Source organism: Mirounga angustirostris, unplaced genomic scaffold (assembly GCF_029215605.1).
Source record: "Mirounga angustirostris isolate CCGP_5_RB_7025 unplaced genomic scaffold, mMirAng1.0.hap1 SCAF_8, whole genome shotgun sequence".
In the NCBI taxonomy this organism is placed as follows: Eukaryota; Metazoa; Chordata; class Mammalia; order Carnivora; family Phocidae; genus Mirounga; species Mirounga angustirostris.
Genome location: NW_026991716.1, coordinates 36152582 through 36179830, shown reverse-complemented (window position 1 = coordinate 36179830; position 27249 = coordinate 36152582). Strand labels below are relative to the sequence as shown.

General features: G+C 47.2%; 1 protein-coding gene across 3 annotated transcripts in view; it reads right to left on the bottom strand.

The window, feature by feature from the left end:
• The window catches only part of DAAM2 (dishevelled associated activator of morphogenesis 2), a 125662-nt gene extending 104776 nt beyond the window's left edge, over positions 1–20886 (bottom strand). For 2 of the 3 annotated variants that reach the window (XM_064597575.1, XM_045866832.3), the window contains exon 1: positions 20727–20886. The gene's annotated coding sequence lies outside the window, so the exon portion shown is untranslated. Of the gene's footprint in view, positions 1–20032; positions 20666–20726 lie in introns of those variants that run through there. The other variant, XM_064597576.1, reaches the window with a different exon arrangement.
• Between the last annotated feature and the right edge of the window lie 6363 nt (positions 20887–27249).

The window sequence follows — 27249 nt, the reverse complement described above, 5'->3', positions numbered from 1 at the left end:
TGGTTCGCGAGGGCGGGGGGTAGCTGGGAGGGGGGCGTCAGAGCCAATCCACTTCTATCTGGCTCTGAAATCCAAACTTATTTTCCCGGACTGGACTAGGATCCCGTTTCTCAATGTGAGGAGTCTTGCTCTCTCTTGGTGACACACACTTTCCCCAAGAATGCTGGACTTCTCAATGAGGAATTCTTGTATATTTGGGATTCTTGGAATCTGGACAAAGACTAATGAATTGCTGGCTCTACCCTAGATTTAGAAACCCTCTAGAACTCACAGGCATGGGGGAAGAAGGGAGGCAGGGAGAGAGACTGTGGGTGTGTTCACAGCAGAGAGGAGGATGCAGGACTGAGAAGCAGGGTCACAGCGTCCAAGCTGCAGCAACTCCAGAAACTACCCACCAACTCCCAAATCGGAAGTTACCTTCCACTTTGTGACTAGAAGTCTGATGCAGGTGGGTAGGGGGTGGGGGACACTGAATAAAGTTTGTTGGGGCTCAAGAGTTATAACATAGTAGAAGTCAGGTAGTTGGGTGTTTGGTTCATCACAAAGGGAGGTGGTTGTGACCTATCGGGGTGCAATACAGAGAGTGTGGGTCTTAGAGTCAGGCACACCTTATTTGGAATGCCTTCTGTGCCTCTAACTAGCCATGTGACTTCAGGCAAGGCACCTGCATGCTCAGAACCTTGATTTTTCTCTTCTGTAAAGTGGGATAACAGCCAATTGGCTGGTCTACCATGAGACAGGGATGTACCAAAGTGTGCAAGTGCTGAGCCCCATGCCTGGCACATAGTAGGCCTTCAAGATGGTAGGTATTGTTTGGTGAGTTTGAAGAGTAGACGTTCATAAAGCTCTCTGTGTAGTGGGCCGGCTGCAGAAGGTCTGACAGCCCCGGGGATGACCAGGCAATGAAAAGACATAGCTCCCTAGGATAATAACATGTAAGTTTAAGTTTCTTCCTTCACACACTCCTCAGGAGCCTTCACAGGTTCTGGCAAGTTTGGGCCATGCCACCTGACCCCACACCCCACTTGCAGAGGGTCTGCTTAAATCCAAAGTGTGGATGTGTGGGCTCCCAATCACTGGAATGAAATGGTAGACGGTCCACAGGGGTCCTGGGGCAGGAAACGTACTGACCTCTCAGTAAAGATCGGGCAAACCACCCCAACCTTGCTGTCTAGAGAACTCCATGAGTTCCTAAGGCATCCTGAAGAACACGGCAGCCAAGTTCCTGCCACCCCCCACCCCCACCTCCCCACACGCCCTCTGCCAAGAGCTCTGGTAACCTGGGCAAACAGACCAGGCCCCCAGGGTGTTCTCAGTCTAACTGAGAAGGCAAAACACAGACATAAAAGACTTAAGAATACAGAAAAACAAGGGGAAAAAAATAATTTTCTTTCAAAGGAGCTCATATATGCAGAGGGATCATGAGGTGATCTAAGGAATCCACATTCCACGGGGTTAATCTGGGGAGACTTTCTAGAGAGAGTGGTGATGGGTAGGGCTGCCACTTAGTGTCACCACAAGTTCTCCCCAAAAGTCCGCCCCTTAGACCCTGTGGCCTGACTGATGGAGAAAAGGCACTTTTGCCTGAAATAGTAAATTTACATAACCTCGCCATCATAGCGATGCTCAGTGCGGCTCTAGTTACAACAACAAGAGTTTAAGAACTGGAGAGTTTGCAACGGCAAAGGCAGAGGGGGAAAACAAAACAAAATCCACATGAGGTTTTAATTTTCTTTAGCCATGTGAGAATGGCCCCGTAGATCCAGCTATAAATACCCAGCTGCCATTGCCATAAGATGGAAAATCACACACACACACACACACAAAATCCCTTCAAACAGTTCATGCAAATCAATGTTTCTAAGACTGTCTTGAGAAGATGCAGTCCTAGACTCCCCTTGCTCAGTGTCTTGCACTAAGGGTTGTCTTGTATCTTGCACTCCCCAAATATATCTGACAGGACTTAGAAGAAAGTTATCCTACAGCCATCACCAGAGTGGAACACGGAGCTGTCCCCACAACACCCAGGCCAAGTCAGAGCTCACCAGTGGCCACGAACAGGACTGAGAGAAAGGGTTTTAGGTGGAACCCCTTAGAAGGAAGTAAAGAGCACCCCGCTTGACCCTGGACACCTTGTGTTGGGTTCCCTAGAAGCAGAGTCTGAGACAGAGATTTGTATATATGTCATATATGGAGGCTGTGCTCTTGGGAGAAACCAGGAAGGAAATGAGGTAAAGAGAAGAGGGCAAAGGAATGATCTGTCAAGGATGTGGTTTTTGGAGAGATCTAGCTTCAGCTCAGTCCTGTGGGGAGCTCTGGAGGGGAACTGCACTGTCACGTTGTCCCCCCCCCTTGGGGCAAGGGAGTGGGGCTTATGTACCTTTCTCCCTGTTAGTCATTAGCCACAGCATTCAGGGGAAGGACAGGGCAAGCATGGTGCAGCTCCAGGTACCTGTGCAGCACAAGAAGGTTCAAGAAACCAAGGACAACCCACATAGGTGCAAGCCATTAGCTGGAGCACCCACAGCAACCAGGGACCTGTGCAGGACATCAACAGCATCTTCTATATAGGGTCTATGAGCCCAAATGCCTTGTTGCTTAGAATTCATATTTTCTATTGATTACAAAGGTGTATTGGTTTGTTTGATTTTCTTTGGCATGGGATGCTTTTAGAATTATCGTGCTGAAGAGAGAAGCAAATGTGTGACCAATGCAGCACACAATGCAAACTGTGCCCCCATCTCTTCTAGTTGGTCCCCGCTTTTGTGTGAGGCAGCAACATGCCCAATTAAAAATTGTTCTGCTTCCCCCTAGACTTCATTGCAGTTTGAAATCACTACTTAACACAGTTTTGGCCAGTTTCTGGAGGGAGCTTTCAGAAAAGCTTGTTAAAGAGAGCAGAATTAGCTGGCATGTGCTTCTTGTACTTTCTCTTTCTTTTCTGCCTGGAAGGCCGATGTGAAGCTAGAGGTGACGCAGCCATTTTGGAATCATGAGGCAATGAGCACAAAGACAGAAGTCTCTTTCTAAAGAAGGCTGATGTAGAAAAACAGAAGGAGCCTGGGTCCGTGACAGCACTGTGATGTCACTCTGCCAACTCTGAACTATGTCTGCTGGACTTGTATAAGAAAAATAATGAACCCTAGTTGACAGAGCCACTCAAGTCAGCTTTCCATACCATGTAGCTGAATACAAATTCTAACAGATACATGCTTCAGAACACTAGTTCTGGGAGGCATCCCATGGAAAAAGCCTTCTTCAGATAAATAAATTGAGAGACTACCAGTACACTTCTCTAAGTGCATGGTTCTGTGCTGGCGAGGGCAGGGGAGAAGAAAGAATGCTGCATGCATTATTTAATCCCAGAACTTTTCTTCCTAGGGCCATTGTGAGAACCTGGTGTTTTATCAAATGCAATTTGGGAAATGTTAGACTAGATGACATTTTCTGATTTCCTTTCTTCTGAACATTTCATGATTCCCCACCCAGAGGGGACCAAGAAGACGGCCAGACCCATGGCGGCCTTAGCATCCACCCCACCATGGACGTAAGTATGCATCAAAAAATTGAGTCCTATGAAGGTGGTAGGAAATGGGCAACAAACTAGATGAATTAAAAGACTCAAGGAGCGACCAAGGCTTTGGAATTTCGGAGGAATTGTTCTTCTTCCCAAGCAGTGATTGGCACTTGTCTCCAGGAAGAATCATCATTATAATAAGTGATGTTGACACAGCCAACATTTATTGAGCATTTATTATGCATGAGGCGCTGTGCTTCACATGGATGCTCCCATGCAATCCTCACAATTGCCTAGTAAGAAAAAGACCTTTAGTTTGCCTACTTTGCAGATGAAAAACCTAAGGCCTATCGAGAGATGTCAAACCGTTATAGGGTCACTCAGCAACCGCCTGACAGAACAGGGACTCTGCCCCTACAGCCCACAACTTCAATGGCACCATTCCTCCACCTTCCTTTGCCAAGTACCCATCATGTTTGTATATTGTGAGCTTTCACTTGGTGTATTGCTTTGCAGGTGTCCCTATGAATTGGGTGTGTACACCCTGATTTATAGACCAGACTGGGAATTATCAAGGGCAGGCCCTGTACCCCCACAAGTTCAGATGTGTTATTTTCTCCTTTCTCTGTACTTTGCCACAATATTTAGAGATCATGTCTCCACAATGCAGGGTCACTCAGTCAAGGCTGCCTCTCTGACATTTATTACAGACTTCACAGGAGCTAAGGTGTGCTCAAGGGAGCCTTCAGATGAGGGTAATGAGTAGTGTGGATGGAGGTGGAGCCAGAAGGCAAATGCTGGAGCTCCAACTAAGCGCATCCTCAGCGTCACATGCTTATCCATCAGGGCGCTCAAGGCCAGCATCACGTGTGTCACGTGGATTGGGCTTGGACCAGGTCTCAAGTCCTCAGCCTGCCACCTGAGACCACCAGGCTCATTCAGTTCAAGGTAGACACATCCTCCATTCTCTGGACTGTAAAGTATTTAGAACATGACAAATAGCCAATCCCCAAGTCTCATTCCAAACATCTTCCTTTTCACAACACAGAACAAAGTACCTGACCCATAACCATTAATATCTGTTCCTTCCTTCCTAGACCCCACTCGTGACTTAACCCATCCATGTCAGCCTCCTGGAGTCAACCAGTCCAAAAACAGCCCAAATTGCCCAAAAGCAATTCTAGCTTGAATCAAAGGGGACTTCCCATCATGCCTGGTCTCTCTAGTGACACAACAAATACACACAGAAATATCTGAGGCTCTAAATATTCTTGGCTTGCCCCTCTACCTCCATTCCCTGCCCTTCTCTGCCATGCTCCTGCCCAGGGGGCAGACCTCTCACGAATGCATCACCCAGATTCCTGGGTTTCTTGTGCTCAGGGGATCCGGTCAGTGGGCAGCGACAGCAAGAGACTGGAGGATAGAAGGAGCGAGACCTCAGGGGTTTTTCCCCCATTCCCACTCTGCTAAGCCATGGGTCTGGTCGTAGTGGTGCTCCTCTAGGGCCATAGCTCTGGCCAAGCGGCCCTAACTCCTCAGCTTCAGCTGGCACAGGGCTCTGATAACACATTTCTCCCCCTCGCCCCTTCAGGTGCAGGGGTGTTAACATCTCCCTGCTGTTGCTCATCCCTGGGTGTCTCACATCTCCTCTAGGATCTGATCTCTCTGCAAATAGTCCTCTCATTACATTCCTATCAATTAAACCCTTTTGGGAGTGCCAACTGTTTCCGGCCCAGAGCCAGACTGATATAGGACCGCAGTGTACATCCTCAGAGCAACCATCTACCCAGGATTTGCTCTAAAGAGTCCCAATTTTGTGTGATTTTCTTCCTTTTAATTAAGGTGAATTATATGATGTATAAATAAACAGGAGGTGCAGAGGAAAGCCACCCCCAGCTTTAGGCCCCAGTGCAAGCACCATACCAGCCAGATGAGGGGCTCACTGTTGCAGAATGGAGCACTGAGGTTCATGAGCTCGGTCAAGGACAGAGGCTGCATAATAGAGGACAGGGCACTCAAGGCCAACATAGTTTGTGTCACTTAGATTGGGCTCGGACTAGATTCCAAGGGAGAGGGGGCTGTAACAAAGAGTAAGGCTGAATCAACTGGATTTCAATAAGCACCCAGAGAAGAAACCAGCATGGCTTCATTGTCAAGTAAAAGAAAGTGAAAGAATTCCTGGCGGTGCACACTTTCCCACTTTGGGGCAGGATGTTTGCAAGAGGAACAGAGAAGTGGCTGTATTAATGAAAGTCAGAAGGATGGCAAACTTCATGGAAACCAGATAGTTATGGGGAGAGAGGGAGAGTGTTTCACCCTGGGGCAATGAGAAATACTTGAGACTGTTGGTCCCATGTCCTTATCAAAAGGATGTCAGGATGATGGTCATGGCCACTTGCCAGCACATGCAAGAAATCCCAGTAACTCCCAAGGAAAGGATGGGAGAAGAGAAGGCTCCAGCAATCTGCTATACGGAAAGTGAGCCAGAGGGTTGGTGTTTGGTTTCTATTAATATGACCCTATTTTGCATTTTACTAATATGTCAAATATGATCCCAACAAAGCCACATATCAGAAGAAAATAGGTCAGGATTTTTCGCTCAAAAACAGGGATTACCACAGGGCCCAGTGTAGATGTCTGGAGAACAGCTCCTTTGAAGAGGATCGTATCTACCTAAAATTTCCCAGAAGAACCTAGAGCAAACAGGAAGTGCCTTCCTATTCAGTTTTCAGCATGCCTACTTGCCAATGGGTGGAGGGGTTTGTGCCCATTTTTTAAAAACACCTTTTTTCAAATGAAAAAATATTTTAGCTATCTGAAGATACAGGTAGTAATAAAATAAACATTTGTGTACCCATCACTCAGTATAACATATAAAATCTTACAGGTTTATTTATTTTAATGGTTTTTATTTTTTTTTTTTATTCATGAGAGTCAGAGAGAGAGAGTCAGAGGAAGAGGGAGAAGCAGGCTCCCCGCCTAGCAGGGAGCCCGATGTGCGACTGGATCCCAGGACGCTGGGATCATGACCTGAGCTGAAGGCAGACGCTTAACCGTCTGAGCCACCCAGGCACCCCAATCTTACAGGTTTAAATGGAGCTCCTTCATACCCTTTCCTGCCTGCCTTCCCAAGAGGGAGCCACTTTTCTGAATTTACTGGTTATCCCAAGCTTTCATACTTTACTTAAACATGTAAATATTTATAAATAAAAGAATGTTATTTGGTATGATTTTAAATTCAATATTAATGACATCCTTCTACAATTTGCTTTTCCACTTAACATTATTTCCACTTAATATTATTATACCTCACGAGAACAGTCTATTCATTTTTTCCTCTGCAATCCATGGTATTCCATTGTATGCACATATCAAATTATTTAGCCAGTCTTCTGGGTAATAGAAATTGGGCTGGCTTTCTAACTCTTAAAAGCCATGCTATAATGAATATTCCTGAATGCAGCTCCTTTCCGTAGGTGCCATACTTCCTCTAGATTTACCTAGGAATGAAACTGCTGGGTCATAGGGTAAGTGCATCTTCAGTTTTACTAGATAGTACCAAATTGCCCTCCAAAGTGTGCATACCAATTTAACCCCCACCATTAGTGAATGGGAGTTATTTTTGGCTCTACAACCAATGTGAGGAGTATCATTTTGGGGGCCAATCTGATGAGTGTGAAATTATGTCTCCCTGTGGTTTAAATAAGGCATTTCCCCAATTCCAAGCAAAGTTGAACATCTTTTCCTATGCTTATTATTCCACAGCATCATTTCACTGTTAGAATTACATTTGCATCCTCTGAAAACCCAAAAGATTCATTCTTGTAATGTATCGAAGTCTGAGCAAGTTGGGTATTTCATCACTTCCTCACTGGAAAACTGGGAGAGGGAGGAAGAGCTGTGGATAGAGGCAAAGGGAAGACTTCCCTTTGCATACTGGCTTTGAGACAGGGATTTTTCAAATGAACCTGAACTTTAGAGATCAAGCACATGAAGCAGGAATTCCAACAACCCCTGGGCAATGTGGTGAATACATCGTTTTAGACCTTGTCAACATTGTCCAGGAAAAGTTCAGAATGTTTTCGCTGTGCCCTTCACCTCTATAAGACACACACTAGGTGGACACCATGAATGGACTGAAGGAACCATAGGAACCATCTGTCCATCTTCCTGCTGCAGGAAGCACCACGTATTTACCAATCCAACACATAAAATCGCTCCTCTAATAACACAAGCCTGAAAGGAGATTTCACAATTTCCTCACATTCCCAAATACTCTTCAGGGGAATCTAAATTTCTCCACTTTGAACACCTCCCTCTTATAGCACTGATGTCATGGAATAGTACTCTTCACTTCTAGATCTTTCCTCGACAACACAGTTAGTACTTTGAGGACTCATCTGAATGCCTCCTGTACCTGGCACAAGGATGGATGCACTAGTTTGGAAATGCATAAGGGCCAGGACCATATCTTATTCAGCTTCAAAATTCTAGGAGACGTTTGATTTATGTTTCTTAGGGGAAGGCATTTCTTCCATACTAAATCTTCTTTTCCAAGCCCGAAGACTACAGTAATCATGGAAATAGACCTTTTTGCTCAGGGCATAGAACTCTAGAAAATATCTTGGAAATCTTCTTCTCCATGAACCTTTCCTTGACTTCTCCCGTCTCAAAACAATCATTCCTCCTCTATGTATTACATCGGTACCACAGAGTCCCCTGTATTCCGATGGAAAGCAAAGTATTTGGAAAACAACAATCATAAAGATTTACAGAGTACATACCATGTTCCAGGCACAATTTTAAGTATGTTACAAGTATTAATTTTGTCCTCCTTTGGAGGTAAGTACTATTACCGTCCCTATTTTACAGTTGAGAAACTGAGTCTCCGGGAGGATACAATTCTAGACATGGTCGGATTTACAGTTGGATGCTAGAAGTTTGACCCAAGACCTGTACCAGAAGCCACTATGCTACACCAAAACTACTGCTAGCTAGACGTACATAAGCACTTCAGATGCTTCTCGCTGTTGTCCTAGTGAAAATGCAGCTGTGCGCTTAATGAGAAATTAATTATCCTTGGATCCTTATCTCTGACACCCACATCAAATCCCCAAGGCACTGAAGAATTTGCTGATCCCTTTCTTATTTATTAATGAAAGCTCCCAGTCACATGACTGGCCACATACGTACTGGGTCTGCCTCATCTGAGGCCAGTGAGGCCCCAGAGGGAGGTGGAGCAAATGTGGCTCACAGCGTGCCCCCCCTCCCCCCGTACCAGTGCTTCTCAGATAATCCTTGAGCCACCACCACTGATAGCTACACAGCACTTCGTACTTTTCATAGACCCTACATCAAAGACTCACTTCACTCCTTTGCCACAGGTATGACCAGCATTTTCATTTCACACATGAGAAAAATCCCAGGCTCAGAAATTCTGAGCTGCCAAATTCCTTATCTAAGGAAGCTCGGCTAATTAGTAGATGCTGATATTCAAACCTAGATCCTGACTTCGAATCCCATGATACAGCATCGTTTGCTACTCATTAAGTTGGTCCCCTTAATTTTTTGTCCTTGGTGCATACACACACCCGCACAACTGACCTCTCTTTCTGGACCAGTGGAATAGGAGTCAGATCAAAAAAAAAGAGGAAAGGAATCTAAACTAAGCTCTTGTTCTATGAACGGTGAATGAATGAGCACATGGATAAATGATATATACAGTCAATAAAGATCCCCTGGATGCTAACTCTGTGCCTGTCACCCAGCTAGGGACCACAAATACCACAGGGGCTAAAGCACAGCCCTAGCCTTCTAGGAGCTTCTAGTCTGTTAGCATATGCCTCTCAATGGTAACTAGATTTATCAAAGGAAGCTCACCTTGTCAGAGCCTCCTCTGAGTAAGGAATGGTGTGCAGAGGGGAAGAAGAAAACCAGACCCTGTTTTAGCATAAACAGGAGACTAGAAGTACATTGCGTTGGGGAAAACTCCAGACAGACAGTGTTCAGAAAGAGTTAAAAAGCACCTGTAGGCCTCACTGACCAGGAGAGCAATGTTCACTCAGCCTCCCAGTTGAGCCGGGACAGAGCCAAAGGATCCCTGCTTCCCCAGTGTCCCATCCAGTGACCCTTTCACTCTTGAAAGAGTCCTGGTTTAGACAGTAAATTACATGGTCATCCTTGCCTTCCAGGAAATTTATGACCTTTTCCAACAGCCCCTGGGCAGGAAAACAATTTGGCTTCTCAAGGTCATTGAGTTGCCTTCTTTCTGCTCCTTGTTACAGAGCTTCTCCTCACAGCCACCGTCCCAGAACCAGCACAGGCTCAAGGGGCACAGCCCCCACATTGGTGTCTGTGTTTCTGCTCAGTGTTAACACTGAAGCCAAAACCATTCACCATCAGATGCCCAAATGCACAAGCTGTAGATTCAAGCATATCTGTCTTACAGCCTGACTCTGAAAGTTTCTTGCTGGCTGACAAGCCACTCAACCCCTCTGAGCCTCAGTTACCTCATCTCTAAGAGGGGTAATAACACCCAACTCATCTCATGGGACTGCTGTGGGAAGTAGTATAAGTGAAAACACCCAGCACAGTGCCTGGTCTAGGACACACCTACCTGCAGCAGGCTTCCTGGAACACAAGAGCTCTCAGAGGTCAAGGGTGTGGAAGATATGAACATCTCAGGAACCCCAGTGTATTGCTGGGACTCAAGCCCCTGTCCTACCAAGTGGGAGCTGCTTTTTCATCTTTATAGAAAATGGAAAACATGGCATGACCACTTCCTAAAACTGATGGTCCCCCTGAAGCTGACCACACGCATTCCCTAGGATCCAGCATTTCCACTCCTGGGACATACCAACAGGAATGCATTCATAGGTTCACCCAAGGACAAGTGCACAAATGCTCCTAGCAACACTGTTCACAACAGCCCCAAACTTGGAAACCAATCCTATGCCCATCAACGGAAGGGTGGATGCAGAAAGTGTGTTACTGTCACATAACGGAATACTACACAACAGTGAGAACTAATGTCCCATGCAACAACACTATGCTGAGGAAAAGGAGCCAGACAAAAATGAGTACACATCATATGATCCATTTATATGACATTTAAGAATAGGCAAACCTAATCCACAGGGTTAGAAGTCAGGATTATGGAAGGGCAGTAGCCAGAAGAGGGCATGCATGCCGGGCTTCTCAGTGCAGAGACAGTGGAGGGGGCTTTAGAATATTCTGTTTCTTTATCTGGATGCTGGCTACACACAGGTGTGGTTAGGTGAAAATCCACCGAGCTTGAGCTATATAACTTATAAGCTGTGTATTTTTCGGAATCATCTTGAACTTCAATAAAAAGTTCTATAAACTTGAAAATGCAAAATATATTTCCTTTTGCAGTAGAGAGTTGATCAGACGAAGTAGGCAGTCGACACTTAGCAAAAGGCAGTAGGATATTTCATTGAATAGGTGTGTGTTGCCCCCTCCCCGCTCCCCATGCTGTGCCAGGCACTGTGCAGGATGCTGGGCAAACAGAGCTAATGAGACTGGGACCCTGTTCTCCTTCATCAACATCGTTAACATTTCATAGTGTTCTCTTCATGTCAGCCATGGTTTCAAGTAGTTCTCTCTTCTTTTTTTTACCAAATCATTCATGAACTTCACCCTCATCACAACCCATTTTTACAGATAAGGTAACTAAGGCACAGAGAGGTGAAGTAACTCGTGCATGGACACACAGCTAGTAAGAACTGGAACCTGAATCTGGGCCCAGGGCTGGTGCTCTGACTCACAGCCTTCTCCTCAGAAATCTGGTCTCTGGACTCTGTTAGCCCCAGCTCCCATTTAGACAGCTGCACACATCGATAACATGACCCCTGTTCAGGGCAGCAGTGATGGAGAACGACCAACTTTGTGTCTTGGAAAGGCAGTTCCCAACTCTGGGCAGTGGCCAGCCCCCTGCCACATGACAGGTGACACACTGATAAATATATTGACAGAGATTAAAAAAGAAAGGGAAGGTTAAAATGGCTTGGCCTTTCCACTGCCCCAAGTCCACAGAAACTCTGAATTTGCTTCAAACTGACTTCAAAGCCGCCTTGGGCAGTGTGGCAATACTGACCGATCTTCCCGCTGACCCAGAGTCACTCCCTTCCCTCGCTGCCTGGTCCCGGGACCTGGAGGCTGGGGACTGTGGTGTCTGGGAGGAAGTGAGGGAAGGTTGATGCAGACCCCCAGGAATGTGGTCTACGTCCCAGAGTCCAGTACATCAAGCATCCATCCCATAGGCAAGCTTTACTTTGGCACTCGGGCAGGTCATCAGTGTATGTGACCCGAAAGGCAGAAGATTCAACACAGCACCGAAGCCTGCCTGTGCTTAGGACAAAGCAGAGTGAAACGGACACCCCTACGGGTGGGTCAGATCGGGCAGAGATCCATGCAGGCCTGGGTTCTCTGAGACTGCATCCCTTTGTGTTACAGAAGCACTGGTAATATGGAAAGGAATTCCCAAAGGGCAACTTGTACAGCCCCCCTTCTCCCTCTGGTCATGCTTCTACCCCACCTATACCTACACCCCTCAGCCTCGCATAGGGGGAAGTGTGGCGGGGCAAATGCAAGTTGGGCAATAAAAATAAAAATGCTTGCTCAATCTGTCCAGTTAGGATACAATGCGCTATTTGTAGGGAAATCAGTTGGGTCTCACCTAGAAAACAGACAAAATAGAGCACAAGAAAAAAATACACTTTTCCATAATCCAACACAGCCGCCAATGATTACCTAGAAAATAATGGGCTGTTCCAAAACGATTTCATATGAAAGAGTCAAAATTTCTGGAGCAGGTGGGAGTTATTCAGAAGGGCTCTTGGAATCCATTCCCCGTGAGACCGAGGGACGGACAGGAGGGAGCATGGGGCAGAGGGAGAAGTGCAGTTGCCAGGCCCCCGGTGAAGGCCTCGGTCAGCCCCCACGAGGAGCCCTGAAGCTGGGATGCCCTTTAGAAACTCCCCAAATTGGTACAGAGGGGCCAGGCCTTCATTGCTCCCACCAATCATTGGATGCAGGTGACCCAGAAGGGGAGCGTGGGCAGGAGTGACGGTGGACAGGGCAACTCTCTTCAGCTGAGGCAGGTCCAAAGTGGGCGGGCCGCTGGGGTCAGTCCCGAGCGAGGGTCAGGGCAGCACAGCATATGTCCACCACTCGGGGATCTGGACCCAGTCAGGTGACCTGAGTGCAGAGTCTGCACAGGTGACCATTACACTACTGCCTCATCTGTTTCCATCAGGACAGGTCTCCCATCTAATGCATCAGTCTTTGATATTTCCTGCTGCATTCCTGCACAGTCAGTGATGGAGGAGAACCAAGCAGGAAAGGCTAAATCTGATGAGAAGGGGGTGGGGCAGCCACAGGGCCTAATGCTTGATAGCTTCCCCAGGGGACCAAGGAGGACCACACAAAACACGCAGTCCTATCCCAGATGGTCACCAGGCTAGGTACATCAATCACTCAGCCTGAGTGCCAGAATGCAGCTTTCGTGGGTGATGGATGCTTGATATGTCAGGAGCAGGGACACAAACTGGTGATCATCCAGGATGAAACCATGTTTAATAACTGACTGATGGAAAAATAAATATCCCTACAAGAATGGCATGATCTCAAATATATAGAGCTCTGTGTATGTGTATCAGCCTAAAGAAATCAGAAAAAATAAAAAAGAGCTTGATGCATGGCCGGGGTAACCTGATAGATGATCAAGGGGAAGAAAAGTATGCTGCAGAGTAACGTGCAAAGTTACATTCAGTTCCATGAAAAACAAACATTCAGACTACAGCTACCACTATACCTGCATATGCACCAGTAGGTATTTGTATCAATAAAGTAAAAGGTAAGATGGCTTAATTCTGGGCTCTTAACATTAATGACGAGGGTGTGGAGGGGGGCAATGTTATTCATTCTCCACTTTTTGTTTTTCTGCATGATATTGATTCACTTGTTTAAGCAAGTAAGAATTATTCAGAATTTGGAAAAATCAAGAATATGCTTTTAAAATGATCAGCGTAGTGCCAGGTGCAGAGTGGGATCATATATAAAAGTATTTCATCCCCCCTCCCTGACCCTCACTTCAATTAGGTAGCTCTGAATAGTTCACTGGGGGTTGATCAAAAGGCCAAGATTTTTCTGTGCCCTCCTCTTAATCATTAGAAGACAATTTTACTTTAATATTCTCCCATGCACAATATGTATCCACCGTCAAAATAAATCTGCCACTAAAATCTATAAAAATTATGCAACACATTCTGTAGTCAAATGGCAATGCTGTGAATTATCTGCTGTTTGCTATTATCCATGACCATGCTTCTCTCTCTATGACCGAGCTAATGAAAGCTGACCATACCAAGCCAACTCCCAATTATCTTGGCGCATATACATGCAAAGCCCAGAGAAGCCAAAACCCAACTTTTCACCACATCTGCTGACAAGAAGCCAAAAGGTTGGTTTTATGTTTCTTCCTTCTTTCCCTGTCCCTGGCTACCCCTTAGGGGAGGTGTTCCAGAGGGCAGGAACCAGCAGAAAGCACAGGGATGAGGACACAAAGCGTCCCCATAGTCTATAAACTGAGTGGTTCTTCTCTATGTGGTTGGCTATGGGGGTTTGCTCTTGCAATCCCATTAGCATCTGGGTAAGTCCTACTCACTCCTCAAGGGTTAATTCAGATATCACTGAGTTGAATCAAGGGTCTAATTGACATTGTTTGGCTACCAGGTGTGGAGTCAACATTGCAATTTGACTTTGATGAGCTCCACACATGTAGAAGGCATGAAGGAGACTCAGTTCTTATCTGCTAATCCAATGGGTTAGATGTTGTGACAGAGCTGGGTGCCATGTTTGTGGGAGTCAAGAGGAAACAGTGATTGGGGGAAGCCTTGCAGAGGGTATTTGAGAGAGAAGCAGACACCTGAGTGAGCCTGGCAGGAAGACAGGACTGAGGAAGGGCCTTTCAGTCTATGAACTATGAGCAAGGGTGCAGAGGTGGGAGATGCTTATGACCAGATTAAGTGCAATAAAACCTAAGTGAACCCGGGAGGAATGATGGGGATTGCTGGTCAACACAACAGACATTCAGGAGCACCTCACTCACACATCCGGGAGCCGACCTGTGTTGGCTTGAAAGGACACTCTTTGTCTCAGAAACCTCAGAAACTTGTTTTTCTTCAACACACCAGCTCACCAGCTGATTCTTTTTGCCTACCACATCCCTTATTTCTGTCCAAAATACTGGATTTGGATTTTTACTTTAATCTACTTCCTTTTGCTTTCACTTGGTTAATTGCCAGTAACTACAACCATGAGAGCAACGGCTAACATTGGTTGAGTTCTTCCTCTAGGCCAGAGGCTGACAATCCTTTCAACCATCCTGCGAGGGACGTGTGATTTATTATTATCCCATTTTTTCAGGTGAGAAAACTGAGACTCAGGGAGGTAAATAACATACAAGGTCTTACACCAGGTAAGTGGGGGAGCCAGGATGCAAGCACAGGTTTGCCTGATTCTAGAACCCATATTCTTGACCACCATGCTGTCCTGTCCCTCCACAAGATATACCCTCTGTCCCTGTCTGAGATGCAGAGCAGGAGCCATCAAACCTTTTCTGTTAAAGGGCCAGACAGTAAATATTTTCAGCTCTGCGAGCCTGAGAGTGTCACAACACTCAACTCTTACCCTTTTAGTGCGAAAACAGCCATAGAAAATCTATCAACAACTGTCATGGCTGTGTTCCAATAAAACTTTACTTATAAAACAAGGTGACAGGCTGGATTTTGGCTGTTGAAATTGCTGGCTCCTAATCTATTGTAGTTTGGTTCATTCATTCATTCATTCATTCACATAGCCAAAGTTCACTGAGGGACTTACCTTGTGCCTGGCACAGCTCCACGTTATGGGGCTGCCGGGAACACCACACAAGTGGCCACCCTCTTGCAGCTAAAATCCAGGCAAAGTGGTGGCTGGTTTGTGTCTGTTTTTTTTTTTTTTAACCCATGCCTGACACCCTAAGTCTTAACGTTGGTACTCTCCACTCTTCACTTAGACCTTAGGAGGTCTCACTTACGCTTCGGATCACTTGGGGAATTATTAAGGCAAAACTATCCATGCCTGGGGCCCCACTCCCCAGAGATTCTAATTTAATTGGTCTGGGGTGGGCCCAGGTTTTGAGACTTTTACAAGCTTCCCAGGTGATTCTAAAGAGCAGCCAGGGTTGTGCCCCACTGCCTGGGGAGCTATTCCTTTATTTCTTCCACTCACTTACTGTGGGAAATAGGGTAAGTCTTTTAAGCCCTCAGAGTTTGAGCTGTAAAATATGGTCAATGCCAATCTCATTGGATTGTTCTAAGGATGAAATGAGGCCACATGCTTTTCAAACTGTAGGCTGTTACGCAAAGGTAAGGTACTGCTGTCATCGTGCCATTGTTATTCGGTCTCAATGTTAGGTACTGCCTCAATGATTTCTCTCCCCAGTGTTGACTTTGATTCTTTGAACCAAGACCGCATCTGGGATTTCTAAAACATGCTCTATGGAGAGTTCACTAATAGCCCGGGTTCGTGGGTCAGGGAGTTGGTGGCCTTTCCTTTCTTCCCGTAGAGGATCACATGGGGCTGCCGTTTGTTTGGCATGGGGAACACTGACCTGTGCCACCCCACTTTTGTGTTAAAGGTCTCCATCTCTAGCCTGAGATTAGCTGACCTTTGAGCACCGCTGTTAAGCCTTGAATAAGTAGCTTATTTGTTTTGACTCGTGGACAAATGTCCAAACCCATGTACTTTCTTGAGCTTAGAACCAGAGGGGGATAAGTCACTAACATTTTGAGAAGCACTGGGCAGTTTGCTAGATCCTACCCATATATTATTCGTCTCATCTTCAGAACAAGCCTGGTGAGTGAGAAGAGTCATTGTTTTCATTTGACAGATGAAGAAGGATCAGAAAGGATGAATAGCTTGTGACCTGCTGATGTCGAACTCAAATCTGAATCTACTTGATTCTGAGCCTCCTTCCACAGAACCGCGAGGCATCCTACAGATAACTCAGCTCTGCTCTGGCCAGGATGCAAAGAGATACCAAACTGCCTAAAGTTGATATTTTCCGGGTTCTTTTTGTTCTTTGCTTTGCTTTTTTTTTTTTTTCTGTGGATGGGAGCCCCAGAAAAAACCCCAGAACACCTGCTAAGACCCTTAGTCTGATAAGCCTTGCACATTACTGACAGAATGACACACACAAGTCCAAAGAAAAGTCATTCCCTCTCTGCATAGCATCTTGACAGTGCAGTTTTATAACCTCATAATGAAAGACAAAAACAAACAAACAAACAAACCAAAAAATGTGAGAAAGGAGCTGGAGAACTAGATACTGCCAGGAGTGAGGAATTCACTGACCCCCAATCTGGGCCATCTCAAGAGATGTTGGCCATGGGCTGAGCCTCTTAAAAGCTGAAAAGTCATCCCAGGCCATGGTTAAAGAGAGAGCTTAAACAAAACAGAAACAAATGTGATCTTCAACATCTTAAATGTCAACTTGACGGATGACTTAGAACCTCTGAGATGGGCCAGGAGAACCTGCAGCTGCTCTCTCCAGCATCCGATGCTCCTTCTGTCTGTCGGACTAGCCACTGCCTGAGACAGTGTATCAATCGGGGCTGCCTCCCCACCCCATACACACCAGAGATACTTATGGATAGCTTCCGTACTTTACAACCCATCAGAGTCTCCCCTTACTCTGACTTGAGCACCCTGAGGAGCAGTGGCTGCCTAACCAATCTCGGACCTCAGGCTGGTTCTTCGAGACTCACCTAGCTCTTGATCTTCCAGTCTCACCCCCACCAGACACATATGACCTGGTCCACTGCCATCCTCCCTCCTGAGAGATCTCCAACACAGAAGTGGTTTCCAGGCCAAATACCCAGGATGCCTGTCACCTTGCACTGCTCAAGGTAACAGACCAGGCATGCTCACGGATCATCCCCACTGGTCACCTTCTCTAGAGGGAGGAAATAAGGGTGACTGGAGCCCTGGGACTACCAGCCACTGGCCTACAATAATGGAAAACCTGTAGCTAGATTTGGGGAGAGGTCCTTTCCAAAACACATGGACTCCTGATGGCTGAAAAATGAAGAAATAAAATGATACTATTCCCTTCATTTAAGGACCCACGACATCGCTAGCTCTGTTCTTAGTCCTTTTGCATAAATATCATTTGTGTAATAACCTTGTGAGGTCATTATCCCCATTTTACAGATAAGGAAGCTGAGGCTCAGAAGGAATAAGTACTATATACCCCAGGTTCCTAATTCTCTCCCAGGGCCGTCTTCTCTGAGGTCCACACTCTCTCCGCTGTGCTGGGGTGTGTCTGAAGTCCAGAGCTGAAGGACTCTGGCTGTGGGAGCTCCTCTGTTATCAAAGCCAACTTGTTCTTCCTGCCAGGTGCATCTGCCCTTCGGACCTTCGGGAGAGAGCCTGAGGATGCTGGTCTCAGAGATGACCCAAGAGCAGGCCAGATGCTGGAGCTGACAGAAGAGGCAATGAGATCAGCCCAAGCGTCAGTGGCCTGGGAACCCGACCTGGGTCTGAAGTTGGTGACACGTCTCCCAGAGCAAACCCAGAAAGGTCAGAACCCCACGGACGCTCCAGAGAAACCCCACATGATGAAAGAGTTGCAAGCCCAGTTCTTGCCCTCAGCTCTCCCTGGGACAAGAGTGTTTCTCAGAGTCCGCCTCCTCTGGGTCCCCCGTGTCCCCGAGTCTTCAGCCTTCTATTTGCACGTAGGGGGAATGAGTGGGAACATTTAAAATTGGTACTTCCATTGGCTCCACTAAGATTAAAGAAACAAGAGTCTGCCTCATTGATTATCTTTGTAGCCTCCCGACCACCTGCCCTTAGGCTCGCCCTCTTCTTTACCCCTGCATCCAGCGCTCTTTGGTGAGAGGCAGAGTTTAACCTGTTTAGTTTCGAAAACTCTGAGGGCGGGTAGTTGGGAAAGCAGACTGGGGAGAGAACATGTTCCCACAGAAAGCAGTAGGCTTTCCACCTCCCCCACACTCACCAAAAGAAAACACATTCACAGGCCTTCCTACTGGTCCTGCCCTCTCCACCTCCCGCTTCCTGAACTCCTGACTTTCTTCTGAGTGCTAAGGCCCAGGAGAAGTTTCTCTCCTCTTTCTGTCCTGTTGGGGGCACAAGTATTCACTCAGCATCCCAGGATCTGGGAGAAAAGCTCTGAAAACTCTGGGAGTTAGGAGCCAGAACATGCGACAGGAGCAGGCAGCAAGACAAGAATAGCACAGTTGTCTTTTGTAAAGGAAGAAACAGGAGTCGGCTGCAGCTCCCAGCGCAGAGGAGACACGGGCTGTTTGTGCTTTCATGCCCGAGGCCAGGACCATCCCCACACAGCCACGAAGGCATAAACATGTGCCTGCACGTGCATCTCGCGGTACCCAGCTAGCCCTGTTTACACGTACTTTTGTTTACACTGCCCTTGGGATGGTTTCCCTCTTCTTCATAACATTTAAGTTGAAGACACAACTTCCGAAGTGAAACGAGCCTTTCTGACAGTGCTGTCTACTCAGTCTTTTACAGCACTTCCCCAGGGGTCAATTTGTATAATTTCTAAAAACCACCCCAAATCTCAAACTTCCTGTGCGTCCGTTCTTATATCCAGATGTCCTCCCTGTCCCTTCATTCCCTCATTTTTCTAGGACACAGGGAGAGTCCGGTAATCTTCCTCCCGCCCAAACATTGTAGGGTGGCTCTATTGCAAAATATAAAACGAGAGACCCCGTGAGGGCAAGGCGGAAAGGGCTCTCTTTGTGGTGGCCCCTGGTTCTTGGGTCCAACTATGGACATCCAGCACCGTGCATGGGGCAATCCAGGGCTAGCTGAGCCCTACAGCCGGCACCCCCTCCCGCCCACTCTGAGAGCACAATCCCCCCTCTGCTTCCTAGGGAAAATCCACTCCCTCCAGCAGCCCACTTTTCAGAGAAATCCAAGAAATTGACACCAAACCCGGAAGAGGGGAAACACAAAACTAAACTCTTGAAAGATGGGAAGTTGCTTTCATTCCCATGGAGACTTTAAGGAAAACCTCCAGGGACTCTTTCCTGGAGAGGGGTAATTTTCCTTCCTACCTTCCCAGGAACTTTGCAAATCCACCACAGAGCAGTAAAAAAGTGGCCAAGGCAGAGAGAGAAGAGTTAAATCAAGCCCAGGCCTCAGCAATCTGTGTTCAATTTTGATAAAAATCTCTCTCCTTCTCCCCCACCACCCCCCTTCCTCTACTCCACAGTTCAGACATGTCTCTTTATGTTAGGAGCTTGCATCTTGTTTGGGGCACAGCAGTGCTCCCCGAGAACCCAGCACATCCCTCCTCGTGGGCCCATGCGGCAGACGCATCCCTCCGACTCCCGGGGCAGGACTGGCCACCGCACCCCAGTGTCCTGGCCACCGCAGCCTCCTCCTCCTCATCCTCCTTACAATTACCTGCCTCCAGACCGGATCCTTCCTTCCTCAGTTAAGTCAAAGTCCCATTGCCTGGCGATGTCAGGGCCCCAGCAGGAGGCTGGGCAGCTGCGGCAGGTGCTGAGGTCCCCAGAGTCAGGAGCCCCTTTCTGGGATGCTCCTTCCCCTCGCCCAAGGTCCCACTGCGTCTGAGAGCAAGAACCTCCCGCTCCCTCTGCCCTGCCTGCTGGCCAGAGGCCAGGCTTGCAAGTGGGAGCTGGGGCTGGGCACAAGCTGAGCCGGGAAAAGCCACCACCAAAAAGTTGTCAGTTTGGAGGGTACCGGCTATGTTCGTCCACTTGTGACAACAAGGAATCAGATTTCAAAGCCACAAAAAAAAAAAAAAAAAAAAAATTTCCCTAAGTTTTCCAAAGACATTTCCTGTGTCCAGATGTGCCAATACAGACAGACAGAGACACACACGCAAATCACCCCCGGCCCCGCACAGACACGCACACAGGCCCTGGGAGCCCACTCAAAGGCCGGTGGCTCCTGCAAACACTTTGCAGAAACAAAACAGGCAGCCTGCTGCGGAGCGGCCGCCTTTCCAGTCCCCTTTCAGCGCTGCAAAGAAAGCGGGGGGAGGGAGAAGTGTGGAGGTGCCGGCAGAAAGCACCCGCCGCCCCGCCCGGCCCGGCCCGCGCGAAGCGGAGCAGACGCAGGGCCGCGCACTTACTCCGAGGACCCCATGGCGCGGCCGCCGCTCCCCGCAGCCCCGAAGCCGCTGCCGCCGGCCGCCGCTCGCCCTGGCTCCTCTGGGCGCCCCCGGGCTCCGAGAGCGGGGCGGCGCGGCTCCCTGCCCGGCCGGCCCGCGCCCCCGCCCGCCCCGCTCTGACGTCAGGCGTCTTGGAGCGGGATATTTATGGCAAGGATCCTCTGAACGTTCCCTAGGTAGAGTTCTGATTGCAGTTCCTTGGGATTTGTAATTTTCACACTTTCAGGCAGAAAGGAGGGGAAGGAGGAAGGGCGAGCGCGGCCGGCAGGGCGAGGCAGACAATGAGGGTAGCTGTTTCCAGCTTTGGCAGGGAGCCTTCTCAGGGGTCCCTCTGTTTGGGAAACAAGCGAGGGTCAAGGAGGCAAGAGTGGCGACCTGGGCAGCGGGTTTCGGGCTGCTCCCCTGGGGAAGGGGCGAGAAGACCTGGTCTGAGCCGGCCGTGGGGGGTCAGGTGCTGGGGGATGCCTCTCGTTCCCCTAAGTGTTCCTCCGGGGGACAAGAAGTCCCAGGAAGGTGCTGGGGCAAGGACGGAGGTACATCAGGCAGACCAGAACAGCTAATTAGAAGCCCTGGTCCACACCCTGACAACTTTTCCATTTCTTCTTTGGGAGTGTGTATGTATTAAAAAAAAAAAGTTTATTTTTATTAAATTACTTTCCACACTTCCTGCCTCTGTATAGCTTTTTCAACTCAGTGCCAGTCAATTCATCTTACTTCACTGCTTATATACAGAGTTTGAGCCGTTTACAATAGCTCTTATTCATACTTTTAAAAATTACTTTTAATTTTTTTTTCTTAAATATGATGGTGATCCATCTCCTTGACTCCACTGGAAATCACCTCAGTCAAGAGCAGCCTTGTCCTCCATGATTGGCACCATCGTCAGGGTGAGTATTTGATCTCTGTGCCCCCCTCCCCCCGCCCCATCCCAGTAGCGTGCAAGCAAAGGGTGCCCACACTAGGTGATGACCTTTGCAGAGTTTTCTAGGTGTTTAGGACTGGATTCCAGTGGTCATCTGTCCCTCCACCCAGCTAAAGAGGCTTAAGAAAAGAAAGATGGCTTGGCTTAAGAGCCATCTTTCAAGAGTGGAGAAAACAAGGTATAATGCTTTATCCTTCATGATTCCCACAGACTGGAGAATAAACATAAATGTGATACACATGATTGGACAAATTGCTTCTGTAGTTCCATAACAGAAATGTGTAGGTATTCACATATCCATGCTCCCGTTAATAGGAAGGAGCATGGATAACCGCAAAACATCACTAAAAAAACACAACTCTGGTGAACTTTCCATTAGCCCAGATGGGGTAAGAGGGGGGGGGGATGCCCTAACCACAGTTACAGTGCAGCAGGGATTCAAGGAGTTGGAATGTGTTTACCCCTTTGGCAGGAGTTGGTTAGGGCTGATTGCCAGAAGGAGCCAAGTCTTGGGGCTGAGCCTCTTGGTGGGGGACAGCCAATATGTTTTGGTCCAAGCCGCAGAGGGCCCACAGCCCTGCTGTTTGGTCACTGTCAGTTTGCCCTCCTGAGCATGATATCCCACTGCCACCTCCCTCCATCCCCTTCCTCACATCAAGGCTCCACCGGCAAGATGAGCTCTGCTAAGAACTGGCTTCCAAAAGCCATTGACAGACCCCCTTCTCCCTTGCCTTCCTCAACTAAAGAAACTGGAATTCTACAATATTCACTGCCCTGGACTCCCTTGTAGCTTGGGATAGCTAAGAAACCCGGTTCTGGCCAGTGAGTTGGCATGGAGAAGGCAAGAGTCAGCTTCCAGAAAAACTCTTTTAAGAAAAGGTCAGATTCAGATGGCATGCCCCTTCAACTTTTTGACACTCCCTATTCCTTCTTCCACCATTTTTCTCTTTTGGACATGATGCCTGGAGACACAGCAGACATCCTGTAACCTTGAGAACAAAAGCCACTCACTTGAGGATGGTGGCACAGGAAGGCAGGAGTTGAGGCCCTAGATGACATCGTAAGTGACTGTGGCTTCCTCTGACTTCTTGTTAGGTGAGAAAAATAAACTCGTATATGTTTAAATTATAATGGAGTCTTCTGTTGTTTACAACCAAATATAATCTTACCAGATACGTCTCAATCAACTCACCAAGATATAACATAATATTGGGACAATTCCTGAGCATTAACTTATAGGTATGATTTTTTTTTTTTTAAGATTTTATTTATTTGACAGAGAGAGACACAGCGGGAGAGGGAACACAAGCAGGGGGAGTGGGAGAGGGAGAAGCAAGCTTCCTGCAGAGTAGGGAGCCTGATGTGGGGCTCAATCCCAGGACCCTGAGATCATGACCTGAGGCAAAGGCAGATGCTTAACTGACTGAGCCACCCAGGTGCCCCAGGTATGATGATTATTTTTAACATGAAACTTTGCACTGGCATAATTCTTTATAGTTTTCAAAGCCTATACACATATATCTCCTCTGAACCTCACAATTTGGGGAGTTATCGCTATAACCTCCATTTTTTTTTCTATATATATAAGAGAAGCCAGATCTGATAACTGTCCTGCCCAAGGTCACACAGTCAGCAAACAAGGTACCTTGAATGCTAACCTAGTTCCTCCGAGTCCAATTCTGTGGATTTTCCACAACATCTTTATAATAACACAACAAAAACATCCAATGAAGAATCCATATTCCTACTAAGCTGACATGAATTTTATTTATTTCAACCTAGATGAAGCAGTTTGCAAGTAAATTCTGGAACTGGAAAGTGACACAGTCCACTAGAGAATTAAGTTCCTGGATTCCCCTTCACCTTCCAGCTCCCCTCTGGTATCCTGCCCTGAATCCTTACAACTGCTCTTTCTAAAATCAGTGACCTTTTCTGTGAATTGGTCTTGTCCCTCTTCATTTCCACATCCTTTAAAATGCTTATACCACCCCTTTCTTGAGGTTCCTTTCTCTCAAGGACATCTTCCCATCACTTCGACTTCCTTGTGTGGTTTCTCTTCCTGGTTCTTCCTTCACCTAGATGTCACCGTCCTGGAATCTGTCAGCAGCTGTCCTTCTGAGAGTCACAGACTGTCCTATGATTTGATCATTTCTTGTGAATTCCACCACAAGCTCTTGGGGAAAGTCAACCATTGTTTCTACAACCAAATGTATACACCAACCACCATTTTCCTCTCAATTTTGATCCCACTTCCCCAAGTATTTATTGTCATATTGCCCAGCATGTGGCAATGATTAAATAAAGGGTATGTATTTTTAATTATTATCGTTTTAAAAAAGACGTAGGAAAGTTACCAAGGCATAAGAGACTTTTATGACTGACTCATTTCTAGTATCAGGAACTATGATGTGACCATTCTCCCTTGAAAATCATGCCACAGGCCAATTGAATTGTCCACAGTCATAAGAAGATGTAGTGTGATTCATGGAAATGAGCAGTGGCATTCCAATTAGAAATGAAGTGACAGACCTAATGAGAAATAGAATATCCTCATTAACTGCTTTTAGAATTAACTCTTTTTACAATATCCTCATTAACTCATTCCAGGCAAAGTGAGAGAAAGGAAGGAATTAAAGATGAGGTGGGACAGGGTCAGACACTTAGTGGTGGGTGGGAACAGGGGAAGTGAGGCTGGGTAACAGAATATTCCAGGTGTGGGAGAAGGGAGTCTGTCCCTGCCCACGTGAGCTTACTCAGGTTCTGTTGGGAAAAGGAGCAGGAGAAGCTCACAGAACATGTGGATTTCAGTGCTGAGGAGCTGTTTTTGAAGCTGGTGAGCCCTGAGGAGTCCATAAAGTGGGAGGGGCCTTTCCGAGGTCATGTGTTTCACCCTCTACCCCACTCCCCACCACTGAGTTCTAAGGTAGGGAAACATTTCCTGTTCTCAAGATTGCCAGGGAAGGAGCCCCTCCTTCCTTCACCTGTCAGTCATCAACATGTTCCAGGCATGTTCCCTGAGCACACAGTGACATTCTATGCAGCACACTGCTCATCTGGAAAAGTCTTCCTCTTCACTGAGAGCTCCTCAAACAGTTCACCAAGCTTGCCCCAGCTTCCAGAGTCGACCATGTACTTCCAAGACTCAGCCTATTCATGGGGAGAAGTAGGCTTCACAAAGGTCCCTCCTTGCTCACCCCCCAGGGGTACAGTTCCCGGTCTATACCACATGGACCTTGGTAGCACTTAGTGAAGAGCTTTTGGAGAATGGATGAGAAGCCAGTGACTATGCCATCTAGTCAAGATGAGCCTCTCTATGTATAACATGTCCCTTTCCCTGATTTACTGACATGGGCTATAGAAGATCATGAAGAGAAGTCCTTAGAATCAGAGACCTTGGTTAAATCCCCAGCCTTGCTTCTCAATGCTGTGTGGTCTCATCATGGCAGGTAACTCTCTGAAGCTTAGTGTTTGTGATGGTTAATTTTATGTGTCAACGTGGCTCGGGCACAATGCCCAGATATTTGGTCAACCATTATTCCAGATGTCCTATAAGGATGTTTTAGGATGAGATTAACAATTAAATTGGGGAATCCCCATAATGTGGGTGGGCTTCAACCAATCAGTGGAAGGCCTTAATAGAACAAAGATTGATCTCCAGGACTCTGCCAGCAGATGGCCTTCAGACTTGAACTGCAAGTCTTCCCCGGTCTCCAGCCCGTCAGCCTCCCCCATCAGATTTTGTACTTCTCAACCCTCCACAATCGCATGAACCAATTTCTTTCTTTTTTTTTAAAAGATTTTATTTATTTATTTATTTGTTGGGGAGTGGAGAGAGAGAGAGCACAAGCAGGGGGCGCTGCAGAGGGAGAAGCAGGCTCCCCACTGAGCAGGGAGCCTGATGCGGAACTCGATCCCAGGACCCCGGGATCATGACCTGAGCCGAAGGCAGACACTTAACTGACTGAGCCACCCAGGCGTCCCATGAGCCGATTTCTTAAAATAAATCCATCTGTCCATCTGTGTGCACATACACACATGCGCACACACGCGCACACACACACATCCTGTTGGTTTTGTTTCTCTGGAGAATCCTAGTACAATGTTCCTCATCAATAACACGAGACAAAGATCATTGCATCCCAAAGGATTGTTGAAATGAGGCAAAGCATATTGAAAGTCCCTACCCCAATGAGTGCTTCTGAAACTGGGAAGGAAAGGATTACCGATTTGTGAGGTTTCTCTGATCCCACCATGTATGCTGTCAGAATCGCCCCACTGATGCCCAGGCTCTGATCAGGAAAGCGCCAAACTCTGTATCAAGGGCACTGTTAATGCCTAGAAAGCAGAAGAAGCTTGTTCTAAACTGGACCCAGTTCAGTAGGGACATGTCGCACATCAGACATTTTGATCATAGGCCCCATCCTGCTTCTCTCACTTATAATAAGGGATGAAATCTCCATTGTTTAGAACAGGCCTCCTGGCCTTCTATTATCAGACAGTAACATCCAAGGATACAACTAAAGAGAAAAAAAGTCCAGATCTACCACAGTTTCTTCCCGGAAAGGATCAGCAGGACATGAACTGCTCAAGGATGGCTCAGGTCCTTATTGTGGTATATAGTAGAAAAGCCTCCAAATATGGCATCAGGAAAACCTGGTTTCTAATCCCAGCTCTGGCTTTTAAGCTGAGTAAGAACATCATTTGGCTCCTCTGAAAAATACAGACTAACAGGAGGATCAACTCCATGGTGCAAAGTGAGAATTGAATTACAGAACCTTTGTACCTTACAGATGGCCATTATTCTTATATGCTTGTCCTTCTCTTTGTCCTTTCCCATTTCCTGCCCACCCCACCCCCACTGAAAACACATGGCTGCTGTGTTAGTTAATACCGAGAATGCACTTAACATTAATGTACAATTCACCAGGTTTATGGTATCCAGTTCTCTGCAAACATCTTTGTCCGGAGTTCAGAAACTTCCCCGGAATCAGACATGACCACACCAAATAGGCAGCGATTGGAAAATTGCCCCATAAAAGCTGTCTCCTTCCGAGGCGCAGGACTGCATTTTTTGAGAAGCCTTCTCAGGTTGTTTGCAATGGCTTTGAGGGTCGGCTCTGCTGCCTTGCCTACGTCAAAACCCTAAGTGTTTAACCACAAGACACACAATCCTGGGACATGGTGGCGGCAGCCCTCCACCCCCACGGTGAGGCAGGCCACGCGTGTGTCTAATCTGGTATGTGGCCCCCCAGCAGGGCCAGTGAGGCACCACACCTGGCAAGATGTAGGATGGAATATCACACAGTGTGCAGAGTGCTTGAGTGGGCAAGGAAGGGGGTGACATTCCTTCTCAACGTCCCCACCCCCACCCCAGACAATGTGTGATCAGAGCCTAAGGTCCCCAGGCTGGGGAAGGCCATGCCCACTAGTAGCCACAGCTGCTCATGTTATTTCTGGAGTCAGAATACTTGCCCACTCACAATGGCATACAAACTCCCATTCTAGTCCCACTTTCAGTAGCTCAAAACCCTGTGAAAAATAATGCTCAGGGCCAAGTGTTTC